General features: G+C 36.6%; 1 non-coding gene across 1 annotated transcript; it reads left to right on the top strand.

Annotated features, from left to right (window-relative positions):
• The first annotated feature begins 8,793 nt into the window (after positions 1–8,793).
• LOC114040905 lies at positions 8,794–8,900 on the top strand. The gene has a single exon (XR_003568852.1). It is a non-coding gene; the product is annotated as a U6 spliceosomal RNA (small nuclear RNA).
• Positions 8,901–10,439: the final 1,539 nt, after the last annotated feature.

Here is a 10,439-nt window from a genome sequence, read left to right as displayed (position 1 = left end):
TGGGGGTATGTGCAAAAGCCAAACATGTATGAGTAGATGTGGAATAAGGAATCCAGTATATTGTACACACACATATACATATACACAGATGTGTGTGCATACACACACACACCTATGTGTGTATGTATATATATATATATACATACATACATACACACATACACATGGAAATGTGTGTGTGTATATATATGTACATTTATCTATCTATCTTCCGAATAAGCATTTATATACCACCTACTCTGTGACAGGCACTGTACTGAGCACTTTACAACTATCTCATTTAATCCTTATAACAACCCCTTGAGGTAAATGCTTCTATTATCTGCATTTTACAATCAAGAAATCCAGGCAAACAGAGATTAAATGACTTTCCCAGGGTCATACAGCTAGTAAATGTTTGAGGCATGATTTGAACTAAGATCTTCCTGATTCTAGTTCCACTATAGAATGAGGGTGGAGGGAGGGGAGAAAATTAGCAATCTCTTTAAGTTATTTTGAGTTTTATTCTCTCTCATTGAAGGGATTTGGTGATAAATAAGAGATTTTCTCCTCCTAACCCAAATTTTGTTTCTTTTTTTTTTGTTAGCTCAGTGAAATAATTTTCCTAACACGTGCAGGCATGCATGTATAGATAGATAGATAAATAGATAGATAGATAGATAGATAGATAGATAGATATAGATATATGTTATGTACACATGTATGTGCATATATCTCATGTTATATATGTGTATATGCATACATATATGTATATATACATATATGTGTGTGTGTGTGTTATATAGGGCAGCTAGGTGACACAGTGGAAAAAGTACTAGGCTTGGAATCAGGAAGACTCATCTTCATGAGTTCAAATTTGGCCTCAGATATTTATTAGCTGTGTGACTGTTTTCCTCATCTATAAAAATGAGCCGGAGAAGGAAATGGCAAGCCACTCCGATACTTTTGCCAAGAAAACCCCAAAATGAAGTCATGAAGAGTTGAACACAACTAAAACAACTGAACAAAAAAAGTGTATGTATATATATGTGTGTGTGTAATATATATATATACACATACATTTCTAATATTTGATATGTTTATATATGTGCATATATATAACATATGTGTACATGTAACACATACACACATAACATATATGGTCCCATATAGGATATATACATGCATACAAAATGTATATGCGTGCATATGTGTATATATGTAACAATGCATATACACACATATCACATATATGGCCCTATATGGGATGTGTGCATACATATGTGTTGTATATGTGTGTGCATGTATGCATGCATAAATACATGTATGCATCACATATATGGTCCTATATAGGATACACACATGTGTATATTTATGTGTGTATATAATCTTATACATAAAATCTTACATACATAAATGTATACAAGAATAGAACTGGACCCATGATTCTCTATCCTACTCACCACAGCTAACCTCCAAAGTGATTTCCTAAAGCACAGGGCTGATTATGTCACACCACTCTAGATACTCTCTAGTCATTCTCTTTCACCTCTAGGATAAAACACAAATTCTTCAATTGACATTTACATGTTTTTACGGTCTGAATTCTTTTATCTTTCCGGTATTCTGATGTGTTATTCCCCTCCACAAAACTTATGGTCCAGTCATAATGGTTTTCCTTCACAATTGACATGTCACTTTTTGTCTCCATACCTTCATACCTCATCATGCCTGGAGTGTCCTCTCTCCTCTTCTTTACCTCTTTTAATCCCTGAATTCTTTCAAGACTCAGCTTAAATGCCACTTTGAGGCTTTCTTAGAAGCCACCAAGGTTACTCTGTATATTCTTGGTGTGTATTTGTATATACCTTTATATGTATATGAATATAATATATGTTGCATATGTATAAGTAATAGCTACATTTTTGTAATATCAAAATGCTCATTGAGCTCATCTTTAAAGAGTCAGGGAAATGCTTCAGAATCACATCACTGGACAGAAAGCATATGCTTATATATGTATATATACCTATATATGTGCCTGTTTATATATATATCTATATATGTATATGTGTATGTGTGTATATATGTATGTGTGTGTGTGTATACACACACACACACACACACACATACACGCACACCCCCCCCATTAAATATAAGCTTCCTGAGGGTAGAGATTATTTCATTTTGTCTCTGCATCTCCAGTATATACCAGAGTTCTAGGCACATAGTAGGTGCTAAATAAATGCTTGCCTGATTAATAGTAAGTAGCATTTCATTGTCATTTTCTTTTAGACTAAGATTGGTCATTGTCATTGTGATTCTTCAGAGATCCACTGCTTTGTTGTGTTGTTTTCACAAACAATATTGTAGTTATTGTATATACTGTTCTCCTGGTTTGCTTACTTCGTTCTGTATCAGTCCATACAAGTCTTCTTATGTTTCTCTAAGTTCCACATCTGTCATTTCTTATAGTAAAAGAATATTTCATTATATTCATATGTCATAATTTTGTTCTGAAATTCTCCAACTGACACTCAGTTTCTTGCAGCCACAAAAAGTATGTAGCCATATAGTCTAAACTGGACATTAACCATGAAGCTCTTTCTGTACCTAAATTTATATATCAAATATATTAGTTAGTTAGTCAATAAAATATTTATAAGGGTGCCTTCTATGGGCCAGGCATGGTGCTAAGCCCTGGTGATATATAGAAAGGCAAAAGACAGTGCCCACTCTCAAGGAGCTCACAGTCTAATGGAGGTGACAACATGTAAACAATTACGTACAAATAACCTATATACAAGATAAATAGAACAGAAGAATTAAGGGAAATTGGGAAAGGTTTCCTATGAAAGGTGGGCACCACACCCTATTTTTCCAAATATGTGTGCTGCAAAATTTTGGTCATTTTTACTGACCACTTGCTGTAGGGTACATTAAGTCTCATTTTGGAAATGGTTTCTTGGGGAATGACTAAGTAAATTGTGGAATATGACCATAATGTAATATTATTGTGCCATAATAAAATAATAGAGATGAGGAATTTAGAGAAGCATAGGAAAAATTGTATGAATGAATTTTGGGTGGATAAAACAAAACCAGGAGAATAATATTCACAATAATTACAGTAATGTAATGCTGAAAGACAGCTGAATTCAGGTTAGTGACAATGCTCAATATTAGATCAAAAGAACAGATGAAAAAACATTCTTCCTTCCTGTAGGCAGTGATGGTGGGGGTAGGTGGAATCTCAGGTGCTGAATGTTGTATATGCTACTGTCAAATATAATCTTCGCGTCAATTGTTTTTCCCTTAGCTGTTTTTCTGTGACAAGGGATGACTCTATAGGGGCAGTAGACATTTTGGGAAATGTCTGAGGTATAAAATGTACTGATAAAACTTTAAAAAATAGATTTTTCACTTGTGGTACAATTTTGGAGCTACATGAATTGTTCATAATTAGTGCCTTTCTACCTTTTTGATGCAACAAATCTACCCTTTAAGTTCTTCCAGATGCAAGTATTTGGATGAGCCACATAATACTACTAATAACAGACATTTATATAGTGCCTTAAAGTCAGCAAAGCACTTTCCATCTATTATTTCATGTTTTTGTTACAACAGGTAAGAGCCCATAAGGTAAGAACCAATGGTATTATTATTTCCATTTTACATGGGAAAGCTGACATTAAGGTTAAGAGAAGTTGTGTCATGTAGCTAGTAAGCATCTGGGTTGAGATTTGAACCTGGATCTTCTTGACTCCAAATCCAATATTCTATTTATTATGTGATGTTATTCCTGCTATTAGTATTTGTATATTGCAATGAATAGACCCACTTTTCTTACTTTTTTTTTGCTTAGCAACCCAAGATAAGATGAATGCTACCTCCAGACAAACACCTTTTAATGGTCCCTATTATTATTGCTGTTTAGAATATTTATAATGGAAGACAGAACTGCTGACTTCAACATTAATAGACCTGTCCCAAAAGTGATTCTTTAGCATTTCTCTACTGAATTCTTCTTTCCAATTATGCAGGAAAGTGTGTGACTTTTATGAGTCATCATTTCACTAGGAAGGGAGTCTCTTATCTCAGAAACCATACATGCAATATCTGCATTCTTACAACATCAAAATTCTCATTGAGCTCATCTTTAAAGAGTCAATATAGAAATGCTTCAGAATCATATCACCGGACAGAAAAGCAAGTCCCTAAGATGAAGAACACAGTAGTGAAGAATGTTTTTGATCAGTGCATCCTAAGGTAAAGGTAGGTCTAGCTATTTGTTTTTTCTGAGTTGCATAATGGGTCTATTCCTGGTTGCCACATTATTTGTAAGAAGAAGGCAATGCCTTGACCTCATTGAAAGAGTTGTGATTATTTTCAGTGACAAAGACTGCTGGTGAGGGTTACTTAAGTAGGACAGGAAAATTAATTGAATGCATTGGCTCAGTCCTATTTCTCATCTTTAGGACCCTTTCTTTAGGGTATTTTTCCCCGCCTCTTTTTGGGGAGCAGACTTTCAATTTGCATGTTGAAATAGAGAGGGTCTATAGGCTTAGGAAGAGTAGACTGTGGTAGGAGGAGGGATGGTATGTGATTTGAATCAATATAGACTAATTAAATATATTTGATTTATCTTCTAAATATGAACATTGTTGTTCAGTTGTTTTTAAGTCATGTCCTACTTTTTGTGACCCTATTTGGGGTTTTCTTGACAAAGATACTGGAGTGGTTTGTTTGCCATTTCCTTCTCCAATTCATTTTACAGATGAGGAAACTGAGACAAACAGGATTAAGTGACTTATGCAGGGTCACACAGCTAGGAAGTGTCCCAGGCCTTATTTGAACTCAGGCAGACAAGTCTTCTTGATTCCAGGCCCTACACTCTACCCACTGTGCTAGATGCCTTTAAATATGATCATTCAATGTGCTGAGAGAAATGAAGAAGCAGAAAAGGATCTTATTTCTTTCCCCTTCTTTCAAAGCTAGACTCTCTATTCTGAACACCTGTGGTACAATGGGGAAATAAAAAAAAAACATGCTACATTTAGGGTCACATTGGTTTACTTGGGTTCAAATCCTAGCTCTGCTACTTAATTCCTGGGTAATTTTTTGGAAAAGCACTTGACCAGTCAGTTCAAGTCCTATAAAACCAGGATATTAGACCACATTGCCTCTAAAGTCCCTTCCAGCTCTAAATCTGCAACCTATAATCCTACAATCCCACTTGTAGTCTCTACCATGCACTGGGTAGTTACTTGGCACATCCTAATCTCTATTCTTTGTTTTTATTTCCTAGTTTGTCTCCTTGATAAGGTGTGAATTCACACGACAAGGTAACAATTCTTCCAGTTTGGAGTCTTTGTTGATCAAGCCTTTGTCCTCATTCAAGTTCATGATTAGTTTGCTTACCTGAGATAAGTCTTGGGTTTAGACTTTAGAAGAGAAGTGAGGGGCAGCTAGGTGGGGCAGTGGATAGAGCATCAGCCCTGAAGTCAGGAGGACCTGAATTCAAATCTGGCCTCAGACCAAACACTTGACACTTACTAGTTGTGTGACCCTGGGCAAGTCACTTAACCCCAATTGCCTAAAAAAATAAAAATAAAAAAGAGAAGTGAGACAAAAACAAAACAAATAACCAAACAAACAAAAAAACCTAAGAGAGTTAAACTGCTGAAGGATTTCTCAGCTCCATGTAGAGAAGTCCTAGAAGCTATGTGGCCCCTCCAGGAAACTATAAATCTCTTCAAGGAATTATGTGCATGTAGGAACCTGCAGACAAGAAAAGGAGGCACATGAAGAGAAATAGTCCTTAGGGAGAGAGTACAAGATGACCCAGAGAAGTCTTCCTGAGGTAGAAGATAGTGAGAGAAGGAGCAGTCACCAAGAGAGGAAGATGCAAAACAGAAGATCAGCACAGCAAGGATTCATGATAAGAAACTGCAATCTTTATATAGTCCTTCAAAAATACTGTTAGTCATCTGTTTCTTCAGACCCTGAAGGAAGCTACATTTGCTTGACTCTATAGGATTCAGAATTCAGATTGCTTTCCTTATTGAGGGATGTATTGTAAGTCTAGAAAAAAAAAATGGTTTGTGTCTCTTGGGAAGATGGAAGCCCATCACAAAAGAAAGGGCAGTTGTTTTGATTGTTTATGAGTTTGGGTATGAGTCATTCTTTTTAATTTTTTTTAAACTAAATAAACCTTACCATATATATGATGTTTTGTTAGCTTGTGTGCTTGCATAGAAACTGAGAATCCTTTCAGGCATGAGCCCAATTCTGATGTTCCCAGAGGAAACTCTGGGTGGGAGTATGAGCCAAACAGTATCATTATTAAGAAGCCATCAAGATTAATCAAGTCCATTTGAGCCAAGAACTGAAGTTTTTATTCCACAGGTTATTGTGTCTTACCTCTCCATTAGAGTATATACACCTTGAGGACAAGAAGATTGTTTCATAATTTTTGCAATCCAAGACATTGCAAAACATCTTATACATGGGAAGTACTCAAATTCCCATTTATTCCACAAACATTTCACATCTACTATATGCAATATATTCTGCTAGATACTGGGGAAATAAAGGGGTAATGTTGACAGTAGTAGAATATGTAGTTATGCTCATTACAACCTGTAGTGTCTATATGGTAAAGAAAAAGGAATGACCACAAACCAATGACTCTGTGTACAAGTAGGCAGCCAGGTTACAGGCTGGGGAAATATAATATCAACCCAAATTCAGACTCTCTATTTCCACTTTTCTACTCCATTAATATAAGAACTACATTAACATAAGGATATAAGGCAAATCTTCCTTCTCAGTTCTGGCCCAGGAAACATCTGTGCTTGAGGACATGAGGCCAGCTCTTTAACTCTGCTTTTACTACTTTGTAGAAGCCATGATGACAGCTAGGAACTTTTCTATTATGAATAATTACACAGTCATACAAATCTATTTAGCCCACATCCTTCTAGCGTACAGCCACCGGTTGATTTAAGATGCAAACCTTTTGTAACTCACTGCCAAGAAGATGAAATATGGAGTTTACCCTGGCTTTCCTTTGCTCTAGATTTTACTGTAAATCATTAGTCACTGTGGGTTGCTAACCATATATCAGGCAATTGCCCCATTGCTTGTGGTACTGAAAGGATCCCTTATACTGACCTAGAAAATGGATCAGTTGTTTTAAGTGTAAGTAGGATATACCAAGATCAGAGTTAAGCCAGAAGCAACAATAATAAAAATCCCCTCCTTGCTTTGACAGATTTGTGAACTTGTCATTGTGGGCACTGCCTTCACCATGACAGAAAGATCATCTCTGGCATATTTTACCATGCTGAAAATGTTTAAAATGCTCTATGCCATCCCAATGAAACTGTTCCCACTGTCTGAAGACAAGTCTAACTAAGCACAGAGATTCATCACAAAAAAATTAATGAATAATTTTTTTTGACCATAGCAAAACAATTTTAAAAATAATAAGCACCAACCACTTTAAGATCACTGTTACCTCCATGTCTTTGGACACATATAGTCCCATGAAGTCCATTGATAATTGATCAAACTGGACCATAGTCACCATGATGTGCTACGTGGAAATCTTACATTGTTTGGAGTATCTATTAGTCTAAATAGTAAATTATTTACTGACCTATTTAGGCTCATTCACCTTGACCTTTGAGGTTATTTTTTCCCTGGTAAACTATTTTGGGAAAGGACAGGTAAAAGAATGAGGCAACATAAAAGGAGAGTGAATTTTCTAATTTTTTTTCTATCAGACATTCTGATTCTCACTTTCTCTCCCAACCCTCTCAGTGAACCCCACCCTTCTGCACCCTAAACATATATGCAGGTTTCAGCTAGCTTAATTCTTGCTATTGTTTGCCAGGGCTTAACATGGCTCTGTTATAGATGAGATATTTGAGGTCACCTAAGAAATGGCAAGATGAAAGCCACTTATGTAAAGCGAGAATTTTCATCTAACCACCAACAAAGATCAAGCACATGAAGTACGTATTCCCTGGGCAAAAAGGGAGGGAGATTCTATTTTCTCAGGCTCATTCTGTTGGAAAGCATACAGTAATATGGGCAAACAATTAGTGTGAGCCAATTTGAGCAAAATACCAAATTCAATTGATGCCGAAAGCACACCCACGTGCATGCACACAAAAGATTTTAGAGGAGGAGTGATCATATTTAGTAGGGTCTTCTTAAACATTCTAATCCTCGTAAGCTTCTGAGAAAGCTACATTTTTCATGGGGTGAACTTTAATATTTATTAGTGGACATTTTAATCCTAACAAAAATAGCCCCATCAGCAGGAAGAGAAATACGGCAACAAACAAAGAAACATCCCACGAATAACTAAACATTTCAGGAGTCTCACAGAGGGTAGGAATGACAAGGATGTAAACCATGGACAAGCCTCTAGAACAAACACTCCAGTCTACCCGACTCAAAGCAGCATTTTCATTTGTTCAGAAATGATCATTTCGTGTTTGTGACAGTTCTGGCTAATGATTAGCTACTGTTTAGGAAACCTACTTGTACAGTATGTCTCCGTACTCTTGAAAAATAAATAATGGGTGATATTTATGAAACACAATTTTACTGGACAATGTGTGGTCTATAATGAGAACCCAAATAAACCAGGGAGCTGTTGACAGAAAAGGGAAGAGGTGAAGATGAATGATGCAATCTTCTATTTCTAAGGTTTTGGTGTAAAGCTTTCAGTGTTAGACAGTAAAGGGAGAGCAGTGATTTGGGTAGTCATAAGTATGCAAGACAAAGTTTGAGAGCCTCGTGCTTGCTTCCACAGCGCATAGTCTAAAATTGGAATGATACGGAGAAGATTAGCATGGCCCCTGTGCAAGGATAACACACAAATTTGTGAAGCATTCCATATTAAAAAAAAAAGTTTAAGAGCCTCTGTAGTCTTGTTAAGTGAAGCTTCAGGGTAATCTACATAGCCCAAGTATTAACTTCCAGGGCCACAATGGGAATTAAAATAAATTTACTAACCCTACCCAAATAACATGTGGGTTTGGGGGAATTGTCATAATATGTGAAACAGTGAAATCAAAAGACAGATTTTTTTTCCCAAGGGCCTCAGGGCTTAAAATCAGGAAAACTCATCTTCCTGAGTTCAAATCTGGCCTCAGACACTTACTAGCTGTGTGATCCTGGACAAGTCACTTCACCCTGTTGGCCTCAGTTTCCTCATCTGTAAAATGAGCTGGAGAAGGCAATGGCAAACCACTCCAGTATCTCTGCCAAGGAAAGCACAAATGGGGTCATGAAAAGTCAGACCCGCCTGAAACATGTCTTGAATAACAACAAATCTCTCACTATGCTGTGGATATTGCTGTAGGTTGGGCTCATTAAAAAACTAAAATAACCATAAGGCTATAAGCATTGTTTTTTAAAAGAGCATTTGTTAAGCATCTATTAAAGAAAAGATTTTTAGAAATGAAAGGAATTTTCAAGGTCATCTAGTCCAATTCCCTCAAACTTCAACCGGAGCAAACTAAAGTTTGAGGTTATAAGGTATAAGAAGACTGGAAAGGAGGGTGGAGATTATGAAGAGTTCTGAATAGCAAACAGAAGATTCTTTACTTGAGAAGTATAAGAAAAGTGTTATGTGATGTCTACCCCTACAGATCATTAACCCCAGATAAGCTCAGTTACTTTGACTTTTTATGAATAGATAGTGTGAACAATGGAAAAGACCTAGCCTGAGTATATATGAAACTGTCTCCAAGTTAAAATATATAAAATTATCTCTAGGCCCTGATAGTCTACTGGGAGGGTATGATACTCACACAAATAAGTATAATATTAAATTGTAGGTTTACGGAATCTTGGTCTTCCTTTACTTAGAATATCAGGCAAGCCATAAGGGCTAATGGAGGAGAAGCTTAATTCAATCAAGATATTGAAGCTTCATACTAAGAACTTTAGGGAGATACTAGAGTTGAAAGAATTCTGGATTTGCAGCTATATGTGTTATTCTATCATTTCAGTTGTGTCCAACTCTTCATGACCTCATTTAGGGTTTTCTTGGCAAAGATACTGAAGTGGTTTGCCATTTCCTCTCTCCGGATGAGGAGCTGAGGCAAACAGGGTTGAGTGAGTTGCCCAGGTTCACACAGCTAGTAAGTGTCTGTGGCCAGATTTGAACTCAGGTTTTCCTGACTCCAGACCCATTACTCTACCCCTTGTACCACCTAGCTACAGATGTGTGACCTTGCTTCAAATCCTGTCTTTGCTACTTAAAACATGTGTGACCTTGGGAAGGACATTCCTCCTTTTGAGTACCAGTTTTCTCAGAAAACTGGACTAGAATAATTTCTAGGGTCTTCCTCTAGTATTAAAGACTATGATTCTATGTGATAAACCCTTTTATACCAGCCCAGCATGTGCAGATACCATCCAGTGGCAATGAGAAG

Source organism: Vombatus ursinus, unplaced genomic scaffold (genome assembly GCF_900497805.2).
Source record: "Vombatus ursinus unplaced genomic scaffold, bare-nosed wombat genome assembly UNPS02014158.1, whole genome shotgun sequence".
Taxonomy (NCBI): Eukaryota; Metazoa; Chordata; class Mammalia; order Diprotodontia; family Vombatidae; genus Vombatus; species Vombatus ursinus.
The sequence above is the reverse complement of the archived record's forward strand: the minus strand, read 5'-3'. Positions and strand labels throughout refer to the sequence as shown.